We start from the raw sequence: 9,906 nt of genomic DNA, 5'->3' as shown, positions 1-9,906 counted from the left end.
AGATAGGTCTTCCCCTGTCATGTCGACATGAAAGAGCTGGATCAGTTTGACGAATTTTGCTAGGCAGCTGAGCTTGCTAAGGATCACCCACAATGCGTTCCTGTTCACTGTGTCGAACGCCTTCGTCAAGTCTATGAAGACAGTGTAGAGACTCAAGTTCTGCTCAAGGCATTTTTCCTGCATTTGCCTCACCGTGAAGACCATGTCGATGGTGTTGCGATCTGGTTGGAAGCAACATTGTGATTCAGGCAGGTTCTGCTCTGAAACAGATGACAGGAGTCTGTTGAGTATGACCCGGGCGAGGATCTTTCCAGCAGTGGAGAGTAGTGAGATGCCTCTGTAGTTGTCACAGGCTGATCATGCGCCTTTGTTCTTGTATTGGGCTGCGATGGAGGCATCTCTGAGTTCTAGGGGCATGTCTTCCTCTTCCCATATGCTGGTCAACACTATGTGGAATGCCTGAAGCGCCTTTCCCTTTAAGGCCTTGTACACCTCAGTTGGGATCCCATCTTTACCGGTTGGGATCCCCGTCTTTACCATGTGCCTTGCCTGTACTCATTTGTTTAATGGCTTTTTGGACTTCCTTTATTGAAGGAGGGACGTCAAGTTGTTTAATGAGAATAAAACTTAGGGATCTAATTAGCAAGCAAAGACTTGTATCAGCAAAAACTTAATTAGATAATCTAAATTTCATATCGTGTACAAAGTCATATAAATGTAATGAATTTTCTTCTGAAATGCTATTGTTTTTCTGTAGTCCTCAGTAACATCCCATGGTATACTTATACCATAACTTAATCAGCCCTTCCTCAATTGATTAATATACTCCCTTGTTTCTTGTTCTTTGATGACACAAAGTTCTAGTATAAGTAGTTTGGCTAATATTGAGCATTATTTCTTTAGGCTAGTAGGTGGCACTATGAAAGGGAATTTTTAAAATCTTAATTAAGTACTTGGAGTGAATCCGCCCCCCCTCAATTGCCCCCCAAACAGGCCACCAGTATAGCAGAAGCAGAAGTAGTCCTCCCTCAGCAAGAGCCACCAGCTCAGCAGGAGCAGAAGTAGAGTCCCAGAATGCTCTCAGATGACTTTTATAAGCAGTTTTCTCCACATCACTTCTTGTCTCTCTGGTTCCTCTTTCCTTTCTCTGTGGGCTGGTCTATCACATCTCAGGAACCAATCAAAGTCTCAATTTGCCTAGCACTGTCCAAGGTCAGTGTCTGTGGGATCCATCTCCTGTCCTCTGAGGGTGTGAACTCTTATCAAAAGGATTCACGAGTTCCTGACTAAGTTAAAAGGGTGAAACACTCCAAGTACTTGATTAAGTTTAGATTCTTAAAATTCCCTTTCATAATCCCCACTGTGATTCTATTGGAAGACATGTTGAAATCTCCCAGATTTACATGCCTAGTCTCCCCAGTGAATCATTTCAAATATCTAGCTTATACCTCTAAAGATCTTCTAGCTAATGGTGCACACAATATTGTACTTTCTAAGAGGAAGTTACAATAGTTGGAGATAAGAGGGAAATAATAGAGGAAGAGAGCAAAACCAATGATCGGTAGGTGCATTGACAAAAGCCAATTAGGGGGCAATCTCCTTTGGCATGAGTTTACATTCAAAACAAATGTGTTCAACTCCCCTCAGTGTGATTCAATACATCCCAAAGTTCATTCTGGATCTTCTGATGCGGTGTAGAGTTTCTGCAGGCTTCTTTATGACACCTTCTTTAAAAGTTCAGTTTCTTGATTTGGGGAGTTAGTGAGCTTCTTTTCCTGAAATTTCTCTCAGGAAAAAAAAAATTTAAATCTTGGATTTTACAAAAATTATACAATCCCCCTGAGGAGGGTATTGATCAATATCCAGATCAATCCAGGATACATGCCTGAGTTATGGGATATATGAATCAATTCTCAAAAGAAAAACCAAAAACATTTTTTAAAAAAGCAAATAGAAGAAAAAATAAATTTGGGGGAAAAAATCAAAATCTATGTATATGTAAAATTCTGACTAAGCAAGAATAAGCTCATAACAGGTCCTTGAATCAGGGCCCAATTAAAGTGATTTACATCCTACAAGTGTGCAGGATGATTGCGGTAATATAGCACTTTACCCAACAGCAGCCAGGACTACAGAAAATTGCCATATTATAGAAGAGAAAAGGGACTATATTTTGAAGTAAAAGGGAAAATATGTAATTCCCTGGTCTGATTTTATCTTCAATCTCAGGGATAGGGGAGCCAAAATGGCAGCCAAACTAAGGTACTTGTTGGAATGTGGCACAGGGGTGTCCAGTATCTGACATTGTCAAACAGCCTCTTCCAGGAACTTTAAATAAGTCCTCTGTCTTGCTGCAAATTCTCATCAATTTCATAGGGATTGGTGGTCTCTTTGACCTTGTGCTTCTTGGCACTGTACAGTGGCTCTTTTGATCCCTTCTTCTGCAATCAGATACAATTATTAGTCAAGGTCACATAATACTTAATAATCAATGGCAGTTTTCTATAGTCTAAAGCTTTGGGGTATGCATAGGTATTAGGGCTAATAAAATCAAATAACTCATTACAAATAAAAAGAAAAACAATAAATTTTGAAATCAAAAATTCATAGTTCATATTCCATGACAATGTGTCATGCAAAACAGTGTCCAACTTGTCTGTGGACTTTTATAATTGTATTGTCTCTAATCCAGTCATAGGAAGAGTACAAATTAAAAAATAATTGCATGTGATAGGACACACTCAATCAGTTTTGGAGGAAGGTACCCTTTTTATATGTAAGCCATGAATCCAAGAGTCTTTTTCTCCAATTTTGAGAGCTGTTGGAGTGGTTAACAGTACATGAAATAGGCCTTTATTGAAAATTGTGTTACATAGACTTCTTTACTATAGGAGAAGGGAACAGACTGAAACAGTTAACATCAATAAGGCAATGGAATCTGAAAAGGCTTAAAGTTCACCTCTACACTCTTTGAGGTTCTTTCCCCTCCTGAGTACCATCATTTTTCTAGATTCCTTTGGTCACGCCTATGGAGTCCCCTGTTCTAAGGGGGATTCCCACCCTGAGAACTATGTGGATGAACACCATTTTGGGTGTTTATTTGTGGGTCTTCATTTGCCTCATTTGGATTATTATTTCTATATTATTATTCCTAAAGTCATTATTATTCTTGAAATTTATATTTTTGTATACTTGATTCCACTTCCTACAGTTTATTACTACATGACACAGCACAGTGGATAGTATTGCTACTGGAGTCAGAAGACTTAAATTCACATTCCATCAGACACCAGCTGTGTGAACCTGGGCAAAACATTTCATATATTACTGCTTCTGGTTTCCTTATCTGTAGAATGTGTACACTAAGAACACTTACCTCTTAAGGTTGATGTGAAGATCAAATGAGACACTATCTGTAAAGCCCTTTGCAAACATTAAATCACTTTATGTAAATGTTAACTATTATTACTTTTCCTTTGGTCAGAAGTCTCATAGTAGAGCCACTGACTAAAAGGTATGGACAATTTAGTCACTTTTAATAACTGAATTGATACTCAAAACAGCCTAGAAGCAGGTGTAGCATCCCAAGCATATTCACATCTATGAAATATAAATGACTGTATGATTACTGTGTCTCCAAGCATAAGGTTATACCAATGAGGCTTGTGAATGTAACCTTGAACTGGCCATGCGGCCCTTGGCTAAGACAAACTCATTAGCATGCTCGGAGTCAATTCCCCGGGAAAGCGCGGTTTGCAATCTACACGCCCAAAGGTGTTCCCTCTACCTTGCCACCCAATCTTAATTGTCTATACTTTGTGATGTGGCTACTACGTGCTTGGGAGTACCGCCCAAGCAGGACAGGAATAAATTCAGAGGCAATCCCATGAACTTCCTCTTGGCCTTTCTCCCTTCCATGGAGCTCCACTGGGCTCCTCAATGACTCTGTCTCTCTCTCCTCTTGACCTTCTCCTTCCCTGAGGCTGTAACCATCTCGGCCTGCATTTCCTATCTTAATCTCCTCCTCCACCTCGTGTTCCTTTGTACTCATACTCCCCTATCAAAGGGAGTATCATAGGGACTGCCTGCCCTATCCAACCACTGACTTGTCCGTGTCTTTCATTTCCACCCTAGTTCTCGGTTCCTACCTCTCCTCGGGTCCCATCACAAAGGGGAGCCCCTTCCCTTGTGGGACCCTGCTGGTCAGGGAAGTCCATTAAGGAAAACCCCACAGCAGGCAGCATGTATACTGATAGGGCACTGAGTTTAGAGTCAGGAAAACTTGAGTGAGTTCAAATCCTTCCTCAATTACTCTCTACCTATGTAACTGGGCAAGGAATAGCCCCTCTGTAAATTAAGAAGGTTGGCCTCATTGAGTACAAACGATGCCTCAAAGAGAAATGCAGAATGAACACAAGCTCAGCAAAGGTTCTTGGATGAGCTCAAACAAGAGATTTTAAAAATCAAATAGAAATGGTAGAGGAAAAGTTGGGAAAAGAAATAAAAAGCAATTTAAGAAAATTATGGTAGGAGAATAAAAACCTTAGTAAAAATTATGCAAAAGTTGAAAAAATTCCTTAAAATCATACTTGGCTAAATGGTAAAATAGGCAGAAAATTTCACTCAAGAAAATAACTCCTTCAACAAAGTCAAAAAACTAAAAAAAAAGATGTAAAATAGGAAACTTCTTATAGGCGAAATAGATGCCTTGGAAAGGGGATGAAGGAGAAACACTTTAAAAATTGTTGAACTAGGGGCAGGTAGGTAATGCAGAGAATAGATGTGGAGTTTAGAGGATCTGGGTTCAAATTTGACCTTAGAGTCTTCCTACCTGTGTGACCCTGGGCAAGTCATTTAATTCCAATGGCCCAGACATTACTGTTCTTGTTTTGGAATCAATACTGTAAGAGGGAAAGAAGACAGGCTGTATCTTTTGCAGAAGTCTGATGCATGGCTTTGCAGAAGAAGGGCTGGCTCATGCATGGAACTAAACAGGAGAGATTCCACAGAGTGTGAGGAACATATAAAAGGAGACTCCCAGAGCCAGTTGAAAAAGTGTTCCTCTCTCTCCAAGAGTTTGGGAGAGAGCACTTCCTGCTTTTGATGACTCAATTTACTTTGGAAGCTATATGCCCTATTCCTGTGAAACATCCACCCAACCATCTCTCTTTGAGAGAGATGCTGTCCACTCTGATTTCAACTGTTTCTATCAACTGAGTTCCTGTATTCCAGTGTCATAATGGATTTCATCCTAGACAAGAAGAAGCCAACAAGAGACTTTTGGCCTGTCTGTGAGGCCATAGCTCAGGCCCACTAGGGTGACTCCATCATTTACCTCACCCTTTCAATTCCTGATGATCTAGGAACTTGTCCATCATCAACATTTGGAGGGCCAATGAGTCGGGAAGCTAGATGGGGTTTTGGGGTTTAAGACAGAGTGTAGGAAAGGAAACAGGAAGACAAGAAGAAAATTTCATGAGAAATCCATAGATTGGAGGGAGACTCACCACACCCCCTGACTGACTGTCTCATGTCCTACTCAGCAGGCTGTGCTGGGCTTGGCAGGAACATTTGGGTGACAGGCTTACGGTCCAAGTGCCTGGCAGCAAGGCTGGATACCACACGACTATAAACAATAAAGTCATATCAGTACTGAAAACATACATGCAGCAAATGATACAAATGGTAGAGCATCAAGATTTTTAAAGGAGAAACTATGAAAGACTTCATTGTTTTTATTTTTACTGTTCTGAAGCTGTGGCCACAGTCACGGTTTCTTTCACTTTCCTAACCTAAGTGTGTGGAATGAGATTCAGTGTGTACTTTTCAGAGTATGATTTGGCTTGTAACCGCAGTTTCAAGCCCCCTGAGTATTACTATTTCTTAGACTAAAACTGCCCCCCCCCCCCAGTCCATAAAATTTTTAGTTTTCTTGACACATATTCAAAAAACCTTGAGAAGAGTTCATCTGTAGCCTGGGAAACATTCCAACTCTAGGAAGGAGCAAGATAAGAAGAAACAAGTTTCAAAAATATCTTTAATGCCCCAGGCTGAAAATCCCTTCATAGTCTTGGTTATTTTTTTTATCATGTTGGTCTTTAGGAGTACTTCAGAGATGAAATGAAACAGCCTCCCCACAACCCACCTCTGTGGGATTGGACAGAGGGAAAAAAGGAGAATCTTGTGTCAGGAAAGAGAGGACATTTTTGCCCCAACAAGCAGCTTGTATGGGCAGAAACACTTTTCCTTCCCCTCCACTCCTTCTTTCCCTACCTTTCCCAGCTACCCACTGTTTTCTCCAAATAAATTCACTTTTTCTCTGTCAGAGTCTTATCCAGCTGCTCATTGGAGTGATTTCTAGGGGTACAAGCTCCCCCCCAAATTCCACTCCACACATAAGTAACTAAGAAAATGAATTCATATGCTTGCCATCTGTCCCCCAATTCAGAATTATGCATTCATGGGTTACATCAGGGCTGAATAGGGATGCCTCTTTTCTTCCTTTTTCTTTTAAAAACCTTCTCCTCTGTCTTAGACTCCATATTAAATATCTATGGGTTCCAAGGGAGAAGAGAGGTAAGGACTGGGCAATGAGAATTAGGTTAAGTGATTTGCCCAGAGTCAGAAAGTTAGGCAGTTTCTGAGGTCACATTTGAACCCAGGACCTCCTGTTTCTAGGCTGGCTCTCAATCCATTGGTCCAAGTGGCTGCCCCATGCTACCTCTTTTCTTGATAATCTGATGAGATATATATTAATAGATAGATAGATAGACAGAGGAGTAGATAGGTAGATAGAAAGAGAGAGAGATTGAGAGAGAGAGAGAAAGAGCGAGAGATCTCCTTTCAGTGGGGGTGGGAGAACAGGAAAAAGATGTGATATGATAAATATGTCAAAGTTAAATGTTGAAAAGATTGTTTTAAATTTTAGAGAAAGATTTCAGTTTCAAATCTTAATGGACTAGTCAACCTCACTTTGAGAACAATAACGATCAGCCTCTTGTCCCTGAGAACTCATATCTAGAATGTGAGCTTCCCAATGTTGCTCTTGAGAAGAGTGACAAAAGGGGAAGTAAACACAGTGTTCCTGACTGATCTGTGCTTCTTTGCTCTTGAAGATAACAAAGCAGTAAACTAACAATTAACCTAAAGTACTGAACTCTCTTAAGGTCCACTGAATATACAGAAAGGGTTTGTGTGATTTTTACTTAAATACAGGCTTTGATTTTGTTTTTGTCTTTAAAATCTCTAATTAGATGAAGACTTTTCCATAGAAAATTGCTTTAATAAATTGAGATTAAATTTCTAAATCATGTTTTCCCCCTGCTCTGTAATCTCAATCTGTTAATTGGTCACCAGGGATTTAATTTCTAAATCCCAAAAATGAATTACTAAAGTAAAACGGAATTTATGGTAGTTTATTTTTACAACAGAGGGAAGATATTAAGGAAGAGAGAAAAGGAGAGAGAGAGAGAGAGAGAGAGAGAGAGAGAGAGAGAGAGAGAGAGAGAGAGAGAGAGAGAGAGAGAGAGAGAGAGAGAGGGAGGGAGGGAGAACTCCAGCTTCCTCTGAGCCAGGTAGCAATTCTAAGGCCCTAGCCAAGGGAAAAGAGTCTCAAGATGATGGGCCTTTCCTGGAGGTTAACACTTCCAGAAGGCCAAGGAAGGAAGTGAGCCTTTATACTCACCATGTTGTCAGATCAATCAGCAGATTCTTTATCAGCCATCAACTCCAGTAGGCTCCACATCGAGTGTGTTTCTTCCAAACTCCAAGTGTCCCTCTTCACTCCAAGTGACCCTCTTCACTCCAAGTGTCTCCCTTCCAGTGTCTGTCCTCTGTATGTCTCTGTTTCCACTTTTAAAGACCTTTTTCTCTTCCCCAAAATTTTATGTCTACTAATCACAGCTGACATTCAACACCAGGACTGCCTACTCTTTCACATGTGGTCACAGACCTGCTACTCAATGTATGAAATGGGTGTTCATAATGTTCTGTCTGGTTCTGGTTTAGATTCCAAGGAGAAGACACACACAATAATGCAATACACAAGAGGTACTTTATTCAAGCTATAGCTTGGGCCTCCACAAGAAGTGGAAGACCTCGAGCATTACCTAGGTCTGGCTTATAAAGAGGGGCTAGGTGTGGGGGTCGTAAGAGACATCAATCTTAGTCCCTGGTACCTAGATGTTTCCTTTTAACATATGGTCTGGCCAGTGACCTAGGTCAGGTCAGTGAAACCTGAAGTCTTAAGATAACATATCCTTAAGGCAGTACCTAAATAAGGACATGTTAGTTTTAGTTCTTAGGACAAGGGGCCCCACTAGGGTATTGTCTGGAGGGTAATTTTCCTGTGGTAACAGTATGTTTCTTCAATAACTTTTGTGGTTAAAATCCAAAATGTGTAGATCTACATACTCAACTTAAAGTACTGTATTTACACTTTGGGGATTAAAACCTAAAAATAGACAGGGGATTACAATTTAATCTTCACAATCAAGGAAGAGCTAAGTACCTTCATTATTACAATCAGGGAAGAGCCAAATCCATTCTTTACAATATACAGAAATGGTTTGTGTGATTTTTGCTTACCAAATACAAGCTTTGATTTTGTTTTACTATCTATAAAATCTCAAATTAGATGAAGACTTTTCCATAAAAAATTGATTTAATAAATTGAGATTAAACTTCTAAGTCATGTTTTTCCCTTGCTCTGTAATCTCAATCTGGTAATGGGAAGAAACAGAAGGGCTTATTTTAGTTTTTATTTTTTGAAAATTTTATTTAGTCAATTTAGAACATTATTCCTTGGTTACAAGAATCATGTTCCTTCTCTCCCCTCCCCCAACCACTTCCTGTAGCTGAGTTGCAATTCCACTGGGTTTTACATGTGTCCTTGATCAGAACCTATTTCCATGCTGTTGATGTTTGCACTAGGATGTTCATTTAGGGTCTTCATCCCCAACCATATCCCCTCAACCCATGTAATCAAGCAGTTGTTTTTCTTCTGTGTTCTACTTCTACAGTTTTTCCTCTGAATGTGGATAGTGTTCTTTCTTGTAAATCCCTCAGAGTTGTTCTGGATCATTGCATTGCCACTAATGGAGAAGTCCATTACATTCTATTGTACCACAGTGTATCAGTCTCTGTATACAGTGTTCTCCTGGTTCTGCTCCTTTTGCTCTGCATCACTTCCTGGAGGTCTTTCCAGTTCACATGGAATCCCTGCAGTTCATGATTCCTTTGAGCACAATAGTATTCTATCACCAACATATACCACAATTTGTTCAGCCATTCCCCAATTGAAGGGCATCCCTTCATTTTCCAATTTTTGGCCATCACAAAGAGCACAGTTATGAATGTTCTTGTACAAGTCTTTTTCCTTATTATTTCTTTGGGGTACAAATCCAGCAGTGTTATGGCTGGATCAAAGGGCAGACAGACTTTTAGCGCCCTTTGGACATAGTTCTAAATTGAGAAAGGCTTCTTTTAGAACAGCGGTTCTCAACCTATAGGTCGCAACCCCAGCGGAGGTAGAAGAACCAAAACACAGGGGTCACCAAAGCCATTGGAAAATACAGATTTCTGATGGCTTTAGCCGCTGAGAAATCACGCTACTTTACAGAAAGATCTTGGAAAGAATGGGGACCCTGCTGCCCGCACATTGTACTAATATTAGTTACCTATCAGTAGCCCTCCCCCTATGAGGGGTGATGGATTTACCCTGTTGCCTGGAGACTGGACTCAAACAGAGACCCAAAGAGAACACTGGGGTGCTAGCTCCAGATGGGTTAAGAATGAGTCCTGGATTGGATAACAACGGAGTCGAGTAACCCCAGCAAAGTGAAGCCTTAGCTCGAGCTTGAGGGAGATGATAGGAAGAAGAAGGCAGCATCTGTGGATCCCCTCCCC

This window comes from Monodelphis domestica, chromosome 4 (genome assembly GCF_027887165.1).
Source record: "Monodelphis domestica isolate mMonDom1 chromosome 4, mMonDom1.pri, whole genome shotgun sequence".
Taxonomy (NCBI): Eukaryota; Metazoa; Chordata; class Mammalia; order Didelphimorphia; family Didelphidae; genus Monodelphis; species Monodelphis domestica.
Note: the sequence above shows the minus strand (reverse complement) of the source record.